Genomic DNA, 19,372 nt, shown 5'->3' on the forward strand with positions numbered 1-19,372 from the left:
TCCAACCTTACAAGGCTGTCATGAGGATAAAATTTAATATGAGAGAAGTTCCCAGGTATACCCAAGTCATTGATAAATTATTCTTTCCCTCCTTCATCTTTAAACTCAGTGCACACACACCTGCATCCACACAGACACACAACAGGTACACACACACAGGCACATGCATGTACACAGACATCCCTCTGCATCCTGGACTCATTGATTATGAGATTTCTGTTCTGCTTCCCACTGGTTAGAGGTCTTTAAAATAGTCACACTTAAGCAAAGTGTGAATCTTGTGGCATTAGCTCTGTTTGTTGCTTGCTTTTTCAAAGGACACTTTTTGCTCCTTTTTTGTGCGTCTCAGCATAATATTGGTGTCATAGGCTGCTACATTCTGTTCCTCACGTGACAGCAATAAGAGAGAACATTTGCCATCTTTCTCTACCCCAAGCCCCCTTTTTAATGAGGATGAGGACACTTGTAAGATCAAGTTAGTTATCTTCAGTTTCTTTGGAAAATTTGAGTAAGGGCAGCAGAGGCCAGGGTTTAAGAGGGAGTTGGCCAAATTGGCAAATTAGGGGATGGATGGAAAAAGTGAGGACCAGGGTGGGGAGGATACATAGGAGATCGTGCAGGAGGCAGGACCTGTGGCGTTTGGGGACAGTCGTAGGAGTAGGGCCTTTGCTGTGAGGAGTGTGACTGCAAGGGGATAAGTGATGAGTTTTTAGAAGTTCTTCCTGTGGATTCCTCACCTGTCATCTCCTACCTTCATTATCCACCTCCCGCCAAACCTTTGGCATTGATATTTTTTCTGGGTCAAGCGTGGCCTCAAAGGAAAAATGAGTAGGCTTGACTTTCTTCTAGTTTCACCGGCATTTGTCAAGAGACCGCATGCTGGACTTCTAAGTGCTCTTCTTAAATAAATAGAGTTGAAGACTCTAATTGAGGAGTAAAGATGGTGGGGGGAAGAAGAATTTATGACCAAGGACTAATGGGGGCAGTTTGACTCTTGCCTCTGCTCACATGTGAGAGACAGAGAAATGAGTGGTTTAAATCCATTGTTTCCCTTCCTTGCCTGAAATTGATGGAATGATGTATTCTAGCTATCTGTTTTATCCTACCAAAATATTGCTATTGAAAGCCAATTCTGTGCCGTCTGTCTTAGTCCCATGGGTTGAATGGGTTCAACCGGGCAGTTCTTGCTTGGGGGTCTCTCCTGTGGTTGCAGTCGGAGAACAGCTGAGATGGAATCATCAGAGGGTTGGAAGGGGCTGGGCATCCAAGATGACTTCTTTTCTTACTTGTGTGGCATCTGTGCTGGGTTAGCTGGAAGAACTCATAGATGACCAGGCACCTCTCACCGTGTAGACAGCTTGGGCTTCCTCACAGCATGGTAGTCTCACACTGGCCAGACCCCTTCAATGGCCCTTGACTTTCTCCAGAGTGCACGTTCAAGAGACTCCAGTAAAAGCTGCAAGACTTCTTAGGACCTAGCCTCAGAAGTCACGTGGCATCACTTCCAGCACGTGCTGCTGATTATGTAGGACCAGCGCAAGCACAGTATGGGAAGACATAAATCAGGGTTGAAGATAGAGGGGTGCACGGTTCATTGTGGGGGGTGGTGGCGACATCTTTGAAAACTAGCTCCCACCAGTGTTAAAGGCAGTAGCTCATCTATGCTGCAGAACGGGTCATGGGATTTTATACCTTTTTTGAAAAGCAAGGGGAGGGGAAAGTTAACTTAATATGGGAGGGCTACAAAAGTTGAGGCACAGCATTTTTTCCAGTAAGCTTGCCCGTCTTTGCTGAGCCCTGCACTATGCAGCCATTAGCAGGCGGGCAATGCTTTGCTTTATGAGGCAATTATTCCAACACACTCTATTCAAAATACACATTAGAACTTAACCTTCTGAATCCTGAAGTAGCATTTTTATCACCCAACATTAGAAAAGAGACAGACTCAGCATATTTCCCCCCCTTTTATGATCTGGTATCATTAATAAAGCATTGGGCAAGGACCTTCTCACAATTCTTCCGGATAATTTGTGACACAAAAGGCGTCGTGTGATACAATTGTCTGTTGACTTATTCAATAACAGAGGAAAAACATGGATCGTTTTAAAAATAAAGCCGAAGAATTAAACAACCACAAGGAGTATTTCCTCCCAACAACGTGAAGTCACGTCTAGAATAGAGATGTGATGACACTGGCTATGCACAAGTAGAAATGGGGAGTTAATATGGAATTTCTAATTAGGGTCACATGCTAATGAACTCTCTCTTCATGTTAGTTTTATGCCGCTTCAGAAATTTTTTATCATATGCTTAAAAATTTATGGCCAGAAACATTAATGAAAATGAGGCGTGAATTGAAAATTGTGTCATTATGGAGATGAGGGTGGCCCGGCATTGCTGATTTTCAAGGAGGTATCTTTTATTGCCTTTTTTGAGAACTGAGAAATGATACAGGTAAAATTAATGGCAAGGCATATTCTCCATCCTGACATAGGCAGCACGGTTATACGTAAAGTTATAAAAGTTTGATTTTAATAAGATTTTGAATTAATTATAAGGAGAATATTAATCATAATTGACAGTCATTTTTCAGAATAAAACTTCACCATCTAAGTAATATCATAGTTCTTAAGTGCACGAAGATAGGCGTTTTCTCTCTCTCTCTCGGCTTTGTCTTTTAGGAAATTAAAATCCACCCTTTCAGGATACCGTGGATTGGGAAGCACACGCCTTTTCATCTGTGAAATACTCACTTGGTTTCAGATTGTATTTTAAAAGCACCTCGGTGTGCTAAGCTCTAGGGACGGGCAGATTCTGTGAAGCCGTGTTTATGAGGAGGGGAAAGAGCCCGGGCATATTCAACTTTCTCTGTTTTTAATCTCTCAAAAACTATTGTTTTCAATACATCTGATAACTGTCAAATTTGAATGGATTTTCAGAAAGGCCCATTTCAAGTTTCTAAGCACTGTATCTTAAACTTAATCACAGCAGGGACGGCTGCAGAAGTTGGAATGAAATTCCATTTCTAGGCCTGATCTCTAGGGATGGCTTCTTTCTGTCTCACTAATTCCACATGCCTGTGGCCCCAGGGCTTCAGAGACTCCTCAGGTGCTGTCTCCTTCCTACATCCCTTCCTCTGGGCCTTTCTCAGCCCCACCCAGACTTACCACACTTGTCTGCAGGAGAGACCCCCTTCTTTCTCCCTTCCTGACTCGTCTCCTCTCTGCCCCCTAAAATGATTCCAGGAAATTGCAATATGTGGGTTTTTTAGCTTCACACCAAGCAGCTCTGCAGCACCAGTTGGGTGTCTTCTGATTCAACTCAATTCTGACACTGTCTGCCTGGATATAGCATCAGATTCCACAGGTTAAGGTCTTGGTCCCACATGACTGCCCACACCCCCCCAAACTTCAGAGGCCAATTGCAAGTCTGGAATGCCACCTCTGCACTTGACTGACCAGTTATAGATGGGAGCCTCCCACAGACCCCTTCTTGGGGTTAATTTGTTATAGCATCTCACAGAACTTAGAGAAATATTTCACTTACTAGGTCACAGGTCTAGTATAAAAGGATGTAACTGAGGAACAGTCAGATGGAAGAGGTATGTAGGGTAAGGTACATGGGAAGGGCACAGAGCTGCCATGCTGTCCCCCACACGCCACCCACCCACCCTTTCCAAGTGTTCATCAACCCTGAAACTCTCTCAACCCCATCTTTGGTGGCTTTTATGGAGGCTTCATTAGATAGGCCTGATTGGTTAAGTCATTGCCATTAGTAATTGAACTCAACCGCCAGCCTTTCTCCCCTCCCAGAGGTCAAGTGGATGGGACTAAAAGGTCATCCTTCTAAACACAAGGTTGGTTCTCCTGACAACCGGCCCCATCCTCAGGTGGGGTTCAGAGGTCACCTCATTAACATGCAAGGCACTTTTTTCTTTTTCATCTCTTAGGAAATTCCAAGGGATTTTGGAGCTCTGTGTCTAAGGAGAGACAAAGAGCAAATATATACTTCATGTTATAAGTCACGTATTACACTCCCTTAGTTTGCCTTGGAGAGAAGACCAGCATCTTGTCTCCCTGACTGCTCCCTTTTACCTCTTGGTACCAGGGGAAGGTGCAGAAGCCAGACTTTCATCTCCTCAGTCAGCACAGCCTCCTCCCGGATGCAGAGATTGGTTCAGACATGGGTGCAGTACCCAAGCCAGGCCAAAAAGACAATATGTCTGGGCTGTGAAGCTGGTAGGGTGTAGACCCTGAGCTGTGGCTTATGACTGTCTTGTGACCTCCTGGGGGGAACCTGGCAGAGACCAAGGCGTAGAGAGCACGAGAGAGCTGAGCAAGGCAGATAGTGTGTGACACCTGAGAGCAATGGCCGGGGGTGCCCCAGACGATATGCAAGTTTCCTCTCTACATTAGTTTTCCTTGGGCTGCTCTAACAAACTACCTCAAACTTGGTGACTTAAAACCCACAACTGTATTATTTCATGGTTCTGCAAGCTCAGAAATCTGAAGTCAAGGTGTCTGCAGGGCCATGCTCCTTTGAAGGTCCTACAGGAGGATGCTTCCTAGACTCTCCCATTTCCTAGCCACTCCAGATGTCCTTGGGCTGGTGGCAGGGTAACCTCAGCCTCTGTTTCTGTTTCTACAAGGCCTGCTTTCCTGTGTGTGTCAGACCCACCCTCCTTTCTCTTATATAAGGATTCCCTCACTCAATATAGGGCCTATCCTAAATATGGGATCATCTCATCTGGAGATCCTTGATTTAATTACATCTGCAAAGACTCTGTCTCTAAGAAAGCCTCCTTCACAATACCAGGAGTTAGGACTGGGCCTTACCTTTTTTTTTTTTTTTGTTTTTTTGAAATGTGGGAGAGTGAGGCACAATTCAACTCACTACCACCTGCATTACTTTTCCTTTAATATAATTAGTTAATCCAGTTCCCATGCCTTAACCCCTAGAAAGAGCCCTGGTTAGTACACCCTCTGTGTGTGGTCTCTGATTTCAAGACATTCAGAGCTCAAAAGTACTCTAAAGATAATTGAGATCAACACTTTAAGATAAGGTGTGGGGCTGGGGGCGATTTTGTCCAGACTCCTCTGCAACTTGCATGACTAGGGAAGACAGCAGCCAGCTGTCTCCAAGCAGCTCTCCAGGACTTCAGCTCTTTAAAACTTGGAATGGGAACACAATCATTGTGTGAAATGCCCAGAATAATTGATACAGACAGAGCTCTCTCTCTTTCTTCATTGAGGAAGCTGAGACCCAGCCTTGGTTGCACGAGCTTGGGTTCTGGCCTGGGATTGGTCCCCAGCCTTGTATACAGACCTCCATTTTTTTAAAGTCATTTACTGGATAATTTTGTGTCAAGAGATACCAACCATCAAATCTAACAGTTATGCCAGCATAGAGCTAGTACATCTCAGGGTCTTTTCACAGTGACTTTTTTTTTTTTCACCTGTGGTCCTCAAGTTTACAAAGGATGTCCCAGAACCATTTTCAGAATTTTGAAAATGTCACAAGAAATCACAGTGATTTGCTTTCAGCTGGACTTCTGTCAGGCTCGTGGTGGTGACACAAATTATCTGAACCATGGGTCTGTAATTGGATATATCTTAGATGATCCCCTTGCAAAGGAGCAAATGAATCAATGGAAAGTTAAAACTTAACGTTTTGGTTGACAGAATTCCTGTTGAGAAGCATTTAAGGACTTCTCAGCAGGACTGTTTGGAAAGCTTAAAGCTAAGAGGGCATTTGTCTGAAAGAGCCTGGTGGAAATCCCTGCTCACCAGCTCCTCACTGTCTGATCCTGGGTAACTCAGTGTCTAACGTCTCTAAGCTTGTTTCCTCCTCTGTAAGGGTGACCCAGGCTAATACCTAACTCTCAGGAGTAGCGTAGACAGCAAATGCAAAGCCCTTAGCACAGTATGTGGCATATATTAGGTGTTTAATAAATGATAGTTGAAATGATTAGGAGTCACTTCATCATCGCTAGACTTTCCGCCTTCCCTGGAATGTGGGAGTTGTAAGTGTTACAAGGCTCCTCCCTGGGGTGTGAAGTAGGTTTTGTCCAGTTTCTGCATCATGGATTTTGGCCAAGGGTGGTTGTATTATAGAGTTGCCCCTGTGGTGCCTTTTGAGGAGGGTAAATTGCTAATTTAAAGGAAATCACTGGGGTGCCTGGGTGGCTCAGTCATTTGGGCATCCGACTTCAGCTCAGGTTATGATCTCACAGCTCATGGGTTCGAGGCCCGTGTCAGGCTATGTGCTGACAGCTCAGAGCCTGGGGCCTGCTTCCAATTCTTGGTCTCTGCCTCTCTCTGTCCCTCCACAACTCGTGCTCTCTCTCTCTCTCTCTCTCTCAAAAAAAAAAAAAAACATTAAAAATTTTTTTAAATTAAAAACATAAAAGGAAATCACTGCTTTTCAATTATACAGGTATAAAAAGTGGGGGAGCTCGGGGCTGGGATGACCAGTAATAGATGAATCCAGTTTTCATTGATTTCTTTGGAAATATGAGTAGAGTGACAGTAACATCTAACCAAATGGGGATGGGAATGACAATGTTTTGGTCTCTAGTGGTTCTCCAGCATAACAGGTTTTCTCTTGTGTTCCTGTATTGATTAGCCACTCATACAGTCTGCACTGAAGTAAATGCTGTTGCTGACCCCACTGTACAGATGAAGAAACTGAGGTAGTAGGGAGATTTGCACAAGACATGAAGAGGAGAGATAGCAGAGATAGCAGCAACGGTGAGATTAGCCTCAAGCTGTGGGGCTCCATTGCCAGGTTCTTAATCGGTAGGGATAGGGCCTCCAAGTGGGGCATACGTGCTTAAAATAGGGGGTGTCATAGGAAATCTGAGATATGCATTTCCTCTAGGGATAAGGACTTGGGCTTTCTGAGGAGCAGTGTTTACTCTATCACAGGATTTTCAACAGCCAGCTGGATGTTCATACTAGGAACTTATGGCTCTGATGTAAGCACACACCCACATTATTATTAGAGGATGTTCTACGTATGTGAGGTGGCCACCTCGTCTTCTCTGTCCCCAGACCCTTACAGGGCGTCAGGCCCCAGGCCTGGCATGTATTGAATGGACATCACAAGTTACCAGGTGCTGCTCGAGGGTCTGAGAACATAAGGGTCAGTGGCCTCAGGCCCACTTGTGGCTCTCAGAGGTCACATAGTCTTGTCAGAAAATTTACACGTTAAACAAATAGTTTCCGTGGCACTGGAAGGGAAGGTGTGTGGCCCTGTGAGCAGGGATTAACAAGTGTCCCTGCCTGACCTGAGGGGGAAAGGGTATCCCTTGCCATCCAAGGAGCTGGGACTCAAAAGAGCTCTTTAGGCTGAGGGGAGGGAGTGGAGAGGGGAGATTCAGAGTGAGGGGTCAGCTTAGGCAATGGCTTTGCATTAGGAAGGATGAAAGGTAAGTTAGTGAAAAGTAAGGCCAGTGGACTGGGAAACATGGGAGCACAGAGCAAGAGGCGATGGGGAGAGGACAATGATGCTGTCAGGGACCAGATCATGCAGGTGGATCAAAGTCAGACATTCTGGTCTGAATCCTAAGTGCAGGGAGAAGACACTGATAGTCAGTCAGTCTGCCTCTCTGTCTGTCCATCTGTTCATGAAATCCACCATATATCTATATATCTGCTCATCATCTATCTGTTTATCCATCCATCCATCCATCCATCCATCCTAGTTATATATGTAGGTGAGTAGGTATGTATGTATCTGTACATTCACCCATCATCTATCTATCTATCTCTCAAACCTATCATCTGTCAGTCTGTCTATCAAATCTATCATTTATTTATCCATCCATCAAATTTATTATATGTTTATCTACCTATAGACATCCACCCATCATCTACTTATCCATCCATCCATCCAGTCTACCATCTGTTATATATCTGTGTATCCTCTTATCGTCTGTCTGTCTGTCTGCCTGTCTACTTACCTACCTACCTGCCTGTCAACTATCAGCAGGAGAATGGTTATAATTTTCCATGAAAAGGAAACAGGTGAGGAGGAGTGAGGAGTCCATGGGAAGGCCAGGACTTAAGAAGCAATGAAGTTTGAGCCAGCATGGTGGCAGTGGATAGGTTTGAGAATAGTAGAAGGAACACAGAAACACTGAACAGTTGAGTGACCTAACCCACATATGTGTTCCTCCACACGGCTTTACATTTCATCTGCCTCCCTGTTGGCCATGCCTTTCCATGCCAAGAGCAGACTGCTGATGAACAGAAAAGTATTTGTTCATTACTTCTGTCACTGTCCTTGAATGCCAGGTCCAAGATGTTGGACACAGTAGATCTTGGCCCAAATAGTCCCTCTTTAATAGTCTGTGCCCTCCTGCTTGTGGAGCTGTGGATCCCCCGGGAATATGTGGGCAGCAGCAGGTGACCAACCTATAAAACTATGAATTTAAGGAGAGAGGGATTAGAAGCAAGCAGATACACTTTCTGAGGAATTAGGCTGTCAGTCTGAAAAAAGATGCCCCTTATCACTGCTCCGATGCCTCCCACCAACTGTTCAGCTGCCCCAGGTGCCAGAAGGATGAAAATGCTCTGGAAGAGAGGTTGGCACTTCTGCTGATGGCTGCACAAAGCACACCGTCTGTTCTCCTAAGGAAGCAGTGTGGGTTCCCGGGGCTAGGAGGTGGTTGGGCACGACCCTGGGACACATGAGGGAGCCACTGGAACGTTTCCCTTGCTCTGTGCTTACCCCTCTGCACCTCCCGCACAGGGGCCATGTGCCTTGGCTGCCGGGCCTGGGACCTCATCTTCCTTGGGTCTGCTTTGGCTTCCCTTTCAGTCCAGAGTGACTGACAGCCTTTTCTCCACGATGCCTTTAACTCAGCAAAGACCCCCAGGCAAGCTGTCACTCCCAGAAGGATCTTTGAAAAGCAGCCTGGTGAAATTAGCAGCAATGGAAACGATGAACACATTTCTTTTTCTTTACTTATTTTTCCCCCTTAATCAGACATTGTACTTTTTTTTTATGCTCCCATCTGATGCAGCTTGAAACCCAGAGGACCTCTGACCACCCCTGTCCTAACTGAGAATTCAAGGCTCTTCCCTGTCTTTGGCTAAAGTTCTCTAGTAGCATTTTCTTAGGGGAGTCATCAAGATTTAGAAGAGGGAGTTTGAGGGAAACCGTCAGAAGGATGTGAGGGTTTGAGTGATAGATTCCTCCCATCCTGCCAGTATCAGTTTGCTTTTACAGAACACCACACATCCCAGAGGACTCCCAGAACCCACAGGAGCTGGCTTGGCATCGAGCACACTTCCAGGCTCCTTTTCTCAAAGCAGCTGGCCCGCTCTCCCTCCTCACTGCCTATTACCTTGTAAACTGGATGATACCTTCATTACCTCAAAATGTGTTAATCCAGGTGCCCTCTTAGCAAAACCTGTGGGTCTTCTGGCTGCTGGAGGCCATTCATGACTCTTGGCTCTGTGTCAGCATCACATAATAAGCTCATTAGAAGAGAGCCCCAGTCTCTCAGTGCTCAGATTAGTGGGTGCTTGGGAAGTGTACTTTAAGAGAAGACATCAGAGCAAAGCCTGGATATTAGAATCCTCTGCGTTTTCTTTCCAGCAATTAATACAGTCTTGATCTGAGAGGTGCTAAGACCACTCATCAGAAAGACTTTAAGGCATTGGTTAAGAGCACTGATTTTGGAGTCATTCAGAGTACTCCCAGCTGTGTGAACCCCCCAATAGGTTACTTAACCTCTCTGAGCCCCATTGAGAAGGACAGTGAGGTTCTTGCAGAGAACTTGGAGATCACAGATAAAAAAGCTTGGGCATTTACTTAACAAATGTTCTTTAGAGCAGGGCTCAGAATGAGGTGAGCAGGGCAAAGCTGGGCTAGGACAGGGATAGAGTCTGTCTTTAGTCAAAATGTTGACATTTTGTTCCTTGTGCACTTTTTACATTTATTTCGATTCATAAAATATTGCATTAGGGGCGCCTGGGTGGCTCAGTTGGTTAAGTGTCCGACTTTGGCTCAGGTTATGATCTCACGGTTCGTGGGTTCGAGCCCCGCATCGGGCTCTTTGCTGACAGCTTGGAGCCTGGAGCCTGCTTCTGATTCTGTGTCTGCCTCTCCCCTGTTCACGCTGTCTCTCTCTGTCTTTCAAAAATAAATAAATGTAAAAAAAAATTTAAAAAATATTGCATTAAAATATCGTTTATCTAGGGGTGCCTGGGTGACTCAGTTGGTTGAGCATCCGACTTTGGCTCAGGTCATGATCTCACGGCTCGTGAGTTCAAGCCCCACGTTGGGCTCTGTTCTGACAGCTCAGAGCCTGGAGCCTGCTTTAGACTCCGTGTGTCCCTCTCTCTCTTCCCCTATCCCACTCGTATTCTGTCTCTGTCTCTCTCAAAAATAAATAAACATTAAAAAATATATATCATTTATCTTGACTGCTGAGTTTGTGGTGCCCCTTCCGTTCTGTCCCTCATCCTAATCCTGGCCCTAATTTTGAGCTTTCTCCATGTGGGAGGCTCTGTGCTAACCACGGGGCATGCAGTTCTGTGCTCCTTAAGATGCTCTGAGTGGCCTGTAATTGATTTCCCAAGCAGAGAGTTAAGACACAATAAAGGCACTTGTAATTTGATATAATAAGAAGTCCTTATAAAATAAGAAGACAGACCAAGTTCAACGACTCAACACTGCCATCAAAGAATGACCTGGACCCTAGATATGTTCATGTTCTTTCATTTTCTCATATAGTGGCTTGGCCTCAGGCTTTTCCCCTGAAGTCACATTAGCTGGAATTGGGTCAAGTACCCTAAGTTTAAGGAAGTCTGGGAAAAGTGACTACTTGGCATGTTCAGCCTGTCATAGGAACTAGATTCTGCCAGTAATAAAGGATCACGTTAGACCATGGGACCTTTGACTTTCCATCTGTCTGAGACACACACAGTCACAGACATACACACAAATACACACATAGAGACATATACATACACATACTCACACAAACACACACTTACTGCTCTTTTGTGGCCATAATATTTAGAGAAAAACATCTTTTCCTTCCATTCTTCTTAGTCTTGCCTGGGATCCCCATAACAATAGACAGACTGACAAGAGAAACGCATATGGATTTATTTAATACAAGTTTTATGTGACACGGGAGTCCTCAAAAAATGAAGACCTGGAGAAATGGTTAAACATGAGTGTTGTGATACTAGGTTTGATGAAGAGTGGAAAGTCATGGAGGACATGATGGGCTGAGTGCAGTGAACTGGGGGAACTTGGCAAGGCCCATTCGTCGAGATCCCTGTCTGTGTCCCTCTGGCTTTGGAGATACGGATGCTCCTTTCCTCCTGGAATAGGGAGGGTTCCTCCCACAGGAGAGTTTGATGACCTGCTTCAGAGTCAGCCAGTCTTTCCAGCCCAGGCCATTTCTCAAATTCCTGCAGCTGGAAATGCTCAGGATGTCAAAGTGCCCTATTTTGGAGGAGCGTGTCCTGAACCCTGTCTGAATATGTAGCAAATTCAGTCAGTATTTGTTGAGTATGAGGACCATACTATTTCCTTGAGATATAGAGATGAACAGAGCCCCTCCTCCCAATCTCATGGAGCTTATAATCAAGGGTGGGGGGTAGACAGACATTCAATAAATTATAGGCCCACTAACAGGAAGGGAATTATCAGAAAATGATATTTCCTAGAGATTTAAAATAGGGAGATGTGCGGTAAAGGGCACCTGAGTTGGAATTGTGGATTGGATTCTCCTAAAAGACCTTGCTAGCAAATTCATGCATTAACTGAGATGTGACCAAAAGGAAAGGGTCAGCCACAGAAGTATCAGAAGAGGAGTAGTCCATGTAGAAGGAACAGGTGCCTTGAAACCACTGGAGGGTTTTGCTCAACAGGATGACCTCCCAGTGATAGAAGGATCCCCATCTATTATATGGAATGTGGAACATGGAATAGAGAATGAAGACAGGGACTCTGATTATGAAACCGTTGTGGTAGACCTGACCAAAGGCATCGATGGGTGGGACTAGGGTGCTGTGAGCAGAGACGTGGCTAATGCTCGTGTCCATCCAGTCACCTGTAGTGATCCGTGGACGACCTTTACAAGAATCGCCTCCATGGGAGTTAGGGTGAAAACCACTGGTTTGGGATGAGAAGGGAAGGTGAGGTGAGCCAGTTACCACCACCATAGACAAGGCTTGCAGGGGAGTTTGCTGTGAAGTCATGTAGAGAGGAAGGGAGCAGAGGTCAGAGATGTATTTTTTTTTCTTTTCAAGGGAGCTATTGTAGCATTTGTTCTTCAGTATGGTTTAAAAAAAAACCCTAAAATTTGCTATCTTAACCATTTTTTTAAGTTTATGGTTCAGTAGTCTTGATATTGTTTCATTTTTTTTTAATTTTATTTTAGTGTTTTATTTATTTTTGAGAGAGAGAGAGAGAGACAGAGCACACGTGGGAAGGGCAGAGAGAGAGGGAGACACAGAGTCCGAAGGAGGCTCCAGGCTCCGAGCTGTCAGCACAGAGTCTGACACGGGGCTCGAACCTACAAATCATGCATGAGATCATGACCTGAGCCGAAGTCGAACCCTTAACTGACTGAGCCACCCAAATGCCCCTCATTTATTTTTTTAAAGTTTATTGATTAATTTTGAGAGAGCATGTGTGTGAGTGGGGAAAAGGCAGAGAGAGAGAGAGAGAGAGAGAGAGAGAGAGAGAGAGAGAGAGAGAGAGAGAGAGAGAATCCCAAGCAGGCTCCACGCTGTCGGCATGGAGCCTGACATGGGGCTTAGAGCCATAACAGTGAGATCATGACCTGAGCCGAAATCAAGAGTCAGGAGCTTAACTGACTGAGCCATCTAAGTGCCCCTTAATATTATTTTAAACAGATCTCCAGAAGTTACTTTTTCATCTTTTAAATCTACAGCTGCATTCCCATTAAACCATTTAACTTCCCATTTCTCCCTTCCCCCCTCCACATCTCCGGTAACCACCATGCTACCTTTCTGTTTCTATGTATTTGACTGCTGTCGATGCCTGGAGTAAGTAGAATCATACAGTATCTGTCCTGTTGGGACTGGCTTATTTTACTCAGCATCATGTCCTCAAGGTTCATCCATGTTGTAGCCTGTGTCAGAATTTCCTTCCTTTTTAAGGCTAAATAATGTTCCATTGCATGGATAGACCACATCTTTTGCATCCATTCATCTGTTGATGGACATTTGTTTCTACCCTTTAGCTATTTCACAATACTGCTGTGAAATAGAGGTGTGCAAAATACATTACAGTATACTTTTATTCTGAATGGAATGTTCCAGGAGGGGAGATGTTTATGATGCAGGAGAACAAGCAGAAAATTGCAAGAGCAAATCCCTTGAGAACATAAGAGTCTAAGTGGAGGGGCTGGCCTGATAGGAACGGGGCAAGGGCGTCTCATTCATAAGAACTTGGGAAACCAGGGAGCAGATACTCAGGGAGGCTGGTACATTTGCTGGCAGGTGGGGGAGGAAATTCCTGTCTGAATGCTTCTTTTTTCTCAATGAAGTTAGAAGTAAGACCATTAACTTCAAGTGTGTGTGTGTGTGTGTGTGTGTGTGTGTGTGTGTGTGTGTGTGTGTATGTAGGATGTAGGGGTGGTGCATCAGAGGTGCTACCCCATTAACAGAATGAGTGATTAACTATAAGTACTTGAAATCAAGTTGATGCATTTCCTTATAGGCCATGTAGACAAAATAAAGCTCAGCTTTGTTCTCAGACAAAAGCAGCACTTATTATAATGGTTGGCATTTCAGAGATAATTCAGCTCTAAGAGATAATAACACATCAATCCGTCAGGAAGCATTTTGCCCAGTGATACCAACGGTATAATATGTAAGTGATGGACTGTTCTGGACACAACCAGGAATTCTCTTTTGCTGAAAAACTCCTATTTCTAGCAGCAGCTTAACGTTGATTTTTTTTCCCCAGCTTCTATTTGGAGAGTCTGTTTATTTCTTTCTTCCCCGGGGGATAGTGAGATAGATATTGTAAATGGTGAGGGCTTTTTATTGTTTTTGACAGTTATCAAAAAAACATTTTTTTTTTGAGCTGGGCCATCGACTGAAAAATAAACCCTTTTGGGATTTTTGAGTCAAGTGTGTTGAAATATGTGTGTGATAGTCACTTTCAGATTTCAGGGAGTCGAACCACACTTATTAATCGGAGATCGTTATAACCCATGTGAATGCAGGCACCCATGCTTCACTTCAGGAAATAATGGTCTCGTTTCTGGTGATATAAATCATATCCCTTTTTGATACAAGCATTTCTGGAAGAGCATCAAGAGAGGACGACTACTTTACTGGAGCCCCCTGTACATTCGTTCTGTAATCCTCACTCTGAAACTCACCAGACATGGCCACTCCACAAACCTCAGAAAGGTCCTCTATGCTGTTCCTTTGTCCTCTTCTCTCTTCAAGACTTGCATTCCTCCCTTGGCCTCCTATCCTGTTATCTCCCCACCAGCCTCACATTCAGTGCTCCCTAGTCCATTCTTCCCCGGGTACAGCTGCCTGAGAAATGAAGCTCTTCTATGCTCACCATTTTTTAAAAGAATCACTCCAAAAGAATCCTGTTCCCATTCTGCCCTTAATTCTAGCCGGAAGGGTCACCCCATAAAATAAGAATACCTGATGGAGTAAGAAGAACAGAAAACCACCTGAGCAAGTCTTCAAGGCTCAGAGAGAACTGGTAGGTATTTAGGTTTTCAGGACCCAGCACTGGCTTTGCTGGACCACGCAGCAGGACTAAGTAAGGAGAGCGAGGCATACATATGTTTAAGAGGATATTAAGAACCGGGTAATCAAGATAGGTCACATTTCAATGCAGACGATCAAGATTAATGTAAAAGTCTGTGATACCTCAAGTATCAACAATTTCAACAATGACAAGATGTGACAGTTAGATTAGGGGAGGGCAAGTGAGGTGAATCGTACAAGCGCAGAGTTGGATCATATTTTTATTTTGAATTTTGATATTAATCCTCATGGGTTCTTTCCACTAGTAATTTTTAAATAAAGCAGCATCTAGATATTTTGCATCTTGATTATTGAATCTTTGGGTGTCCCTTAAGCTGTGTGCCATGGGTGAGTGTGTCCCATGCCTTCCCCAGATCCTCACCGCCCTGTGTCTGACCTTACACCATCTTTGCCCTTCTCTCTATTGGCGGCTTCTTCCCACTCATTTCCTGCTAACGGACTCAGGTTGGCCAAGCATCATGCCATAGAAGATATCTTGATTGAGCTGGAACACTGGCCAGCCCATGAGGGGTTGAGTTTGCTCTGGGCACCGTCCCCCGGTCCAGTCAGATGTGGTATATGTAAACTCCTACAAACCCAAGCTTGGCCAATTTTACAAAATAAATTATTCAAAAGAGCAGTTGAGGCTGGCGGTTGCTGTTCCGGTCTGTAGACTCAGGTTCAGTACCGATTTCTTGGGGGGAGTTGTTTAACTGGTGCCCATACATGATTGACACCTGGGAGAACACTGATGAGGTGTGCATTCCCCATTGTCTAGATGAGAAAACTGAGGCACATGCTCAGAATTTGAGTCAGAGTCCACGGGTTTCCTTCCTCGGCCCTTCAACTTGGGAACAGCTCTACCCACGTGCTGGTAGGCAGCTTTCTATACTCCTTAGCGTATTCTAAAGTAAACTTTATGGATATTTAGGAACTTCCTGAGTGAGTAGATAATGGACATGATGATGGTGGTAGTGGTTATATTAGTGTTGACTGTTGAGTTTTTCTAGGAGTTCTACGTGAGTTTTCTCAACAGTTCTACAAGACAAGCATTGGTTATCATTTCATAAAGGGAAAGTAAAGTGTGGGGAGGTGAAGACGTTCTCTTAGCTATACAGAGAACAATGATTTGAGCATGTGCCATCTTGCTGTGGTGTATAGCGTTTTACCTTCTCTTCCACCCTGCTTCTTCCAAGCCCGACCCTCCCCTTGAATAAATGAAGCTAGCTTTATTCTCAGAATCCAGTTTCCAGAGGCATCTTTTACACATGCCTGGCTGTTGGCTTGACATTTGTCTGCGGTTCCTAATTCGGGGCAAACTGCCTCCTGCTGGACACTAAGCCTCTCAGCGGCAGGGTCCGGTGGACGATCATATCAGCTCTAGGGCAAGCACAGTGCCAGGCGCTTTAGGAAGCTCTGGGTGAATATGGTTTGAAATGAGTTGAAAGGGGATGGAGAAATGCTAAATAAAGGCTATGTCTTCGAAAAAATTTAAAAACACAGAAAGTCCTCTTTTCCCATACGCAGCGCAGACCAAAGGACCTGAGGCTTGTTGCTGTACCTGGAAAACCTGCTTCCCAATCTGGTCTGAAAACACGCATGTGAGCAGAAGACCTCTCCAGAGAGAAAGCATGAGAAGGGTTCTCCCAGTTTCCTCAGAAGAGAAAAAACAAACAAACAAACTTTTCCCTCTGCAATGTGGCTGGCTGAGTGTTTCCTTGCAAGGCGCTCAGCACTGTCTTGTGTCTTTGTTTCCTGGTTCCTCCAAGTACATCTCTCCCTTAACCTTCGCCACTCCCCTGCTCCTGGGTGTCAATTACAGCTGACTTTGCAGGCTCCAGCCCCCAACACAACAGCCGGGCGCGATGCCTTGGGCCCCATGGCATAAGGCAGTGCAGCTAATTAGCCAGGCTTGGCTGTGCCCTCTGCTTCAGTTTGAAAAGCTTCTTGAAAAACAAGTTTCTGGCATTGGAGTGCATTGCTTTGTACTTTTGGACGCTCTAAATGTCTCCATTGTGGTGCTAGCTGCCTTGCTTCTTGCAAAAGAATGGATTTTTTTTTCCTGATGCTCTGTTTTCAACTGGTCTTTGAAATTTGATGTGGCTGCTCATAGAGATGTCATGATGACGACGACCACAATGGTGACAGCTGACATTTAGTGAGCACGTGATATCCATCCAGAGCAATTATAAGCCCTGGATGCATGTGTACTTACTAAATTCTCATCAAAGATAGATTTTATTATTGCCACCATTTTACAGAAGGGAAAGCTGAGGCTTATAGAGATTAAGTAACTCACTCATGAGGTTATAGTACCTTCCTATATAGAAATACTAGGCATTTCTCACATATGACCTATTTTGATCCTTTCAATAACCTCATGCTCTTATAGTCTCCATTTTTGGGGCCAGGAAGCTGAAGTTTTGGAAATTTAAGTAGGATGCCATGAATCACAGGCTGAGTTTGGAAGCAGGATTTGAACCCCACTGTCCTGACTCTGGAGCTTGTGTTCTGTGGCTATGCTGTGTTCCTCATGTTGTGTAAGAAATGGTTTGCACCCCTTCACATAGTGCTGGTTTCTTGCACTCTACCTCGGTGATGCTGCAGGATGCTGCATGCTACACTCGAAGTGAATATAGACCTGGGGACTAGGCACATCTAGGGTTGGGGGGGGATTCCTGCTCTGCTCCCCCTGTGTGATTGCAGGTAAATCATTTACTCTCTCTAACATGTAGGTGAAACTTCTGAGAGAAGAAGGTGATGCAAGGGTCTTTTCTCATGCTGGAGATAATCTACATAAAGCTATGCTTAGAGGCTCAACATGGTTATTATAGGCTCCAGTGACATGGTAGCAAGAGGCAGACCTGAATCCAGAGATTGGCTCTGGTCTGAGCAGTATTTGGACCATTGAAAGGTTATTTAATCCTTGATCTCAGTTTTCCCCTCTTCAAATTTAAATAATAATAAAATACAGTAAAATAGTAAAAACATTATCGGACTCTATGAGGCACAGTATGATTAAGCACTGGGATATAATAGCATTCAGCCAAGAGTAGCTATTAGTGTAATTATGAACACATTAGTTGAATCTAAGCAGTACCCGTGCACAATAGAACCACTGAATTCAAGTTGAAGCAAAGTTTTCTGAAGGGAAGAAATAACAGTGATTTACAGCTTCTCTTCTTCCCCCTGTACCTTTCTATTGATTGAGGGGGCTGTATCTTGTGATTAATTAAAATCAATACCTCCGAGCAGATACTACGATGCCTTTTACGAAAGAAGAGACACCAAGACTGTGGCAAGGTAGAAGGGGTGTGACTTTCTATTACAGTTTGGAGAGCTCACCACTTCCCCTTGGGTCACAGAAATAACTTCTGTCTCAACAGAACATAAGTCAATAAACATTTAATGCATTTTCATGTTAGTTAAGTATTGAGAGCTCTGATCGCTCATCATAACACTGGATGGACACTTTCCAGAAATGCAAAATTACCATTTTCTCGTGCTTACAAAACCCCCAGATTTAGGGCACCTGGGCTCACTCAGTCACTTGAGCATCCAACTCTTGATTTCAGCTCAGGTCACGGTCCCAGGGTCGTGGGATTGAGCCCCGAGCCAGCTCTGTGCTCAGTGTGGAGCCTGCCTCAGATTCACTCTCTCTCTCCCTCTGCTCCTCTCCCCTAAAAAAAAAAAAAAAAAAAAAAAAAAAAAACCCTACAAAAACACAACACAAACAAACAAAAACTCATCAGATTTGCTCAGGCTGAAAATGTGTTCAATCAGACGTTTGCTTTGCCAGCCCCCTGTGCAATTCAGAGTCGCCATAGGACAATTTTTGGTCAAAGAGATGCAACTACAAGTTTGTAGGGATGTCTACGGAAGCTTTCAATTTCTTCACGGGAGGGGCACCTACACGTACTGCTTCTGTCCTTTTCCTACCCTTTCTTCTCATCTTTCATGGAGTCCGGATGGGATCACCGATTCACAACCGCATAGCACATTGGCTCTGTCATCATAGAGCCACCGAATCAGTGACAGGACAGGCTACCACTGTACTCACGTCATGTGTGAAAACCAGTCCCTTTTTTGTGGATGTCTTTGCAGTCAAGATTTCTACTACTTACAACCAAAAGCATTTCTAACTGAAATTACTTAAAAAGTTATTGCAAAAGTTTATTTCACCTATAAAAGTGGTATGGGATGGGGCGCCTGGGTAGCTCAGTTGGTTAAGCACCTGACTTCGACTCAGGTCATGATCTCACAGTTCCTGAGTTTGAGCCCAGTGTCAGGCTCTGAGCTGTGCTAACAGCTCAGAGCCTGGAGCCTGCTTCCAATTCTGTGTCTCCCTCTCTCTCTGCCCCTCTCCCACTCATGCTCTGTCTCTTTCTCTCAAAAATAAATAAGTGTTAAATTTTTTAAGTGGTGTGTGTGTGTGTGTGCACACGCATGTGTGCCTGTGTGAAATGGGATGGTAGTTTTTCCATAGGTATTACCAATTAGATTTTCTGTTAGATATGAAGACGTGTTATCATATAACCACTTTTCTTTCTTTTAATGTTTGTTCATTTTTGAGACAGAGAGACAGAGCATTAGCAGGG

General features: G+C 44.5%; 1 protein-coding gene across 25 annotated transcripts in view; it reads left to right on the forward strand.

Moving 5' to 3' along the window:
• RBFOX1 (RNA binding fox-1 homolog 1) overlaps positions 1–19,372 on the forward strand; it is a 2,061,409-nt gene that overhangs the window by 1,384,385 nt on the left and 657,652 nt on the right. The window lies entirely within an intron of this gene.

The sequence above is a fragment of the Panthera pardus genome, unplaced genomic scaffold (genome assembly GCF_024362965.1).
Source record: "Panthera pardus isolate Hobbes unplaced genomic scaffold, ASM2436296v1 HiC_scaffold_5, whole genome shotgun sequence".
Lineage (NCBI taxonomy): Eukaryota > Metazoa > Chordata > Mammalia > Carnivora > Felidae > Panthera > Panthera pardus.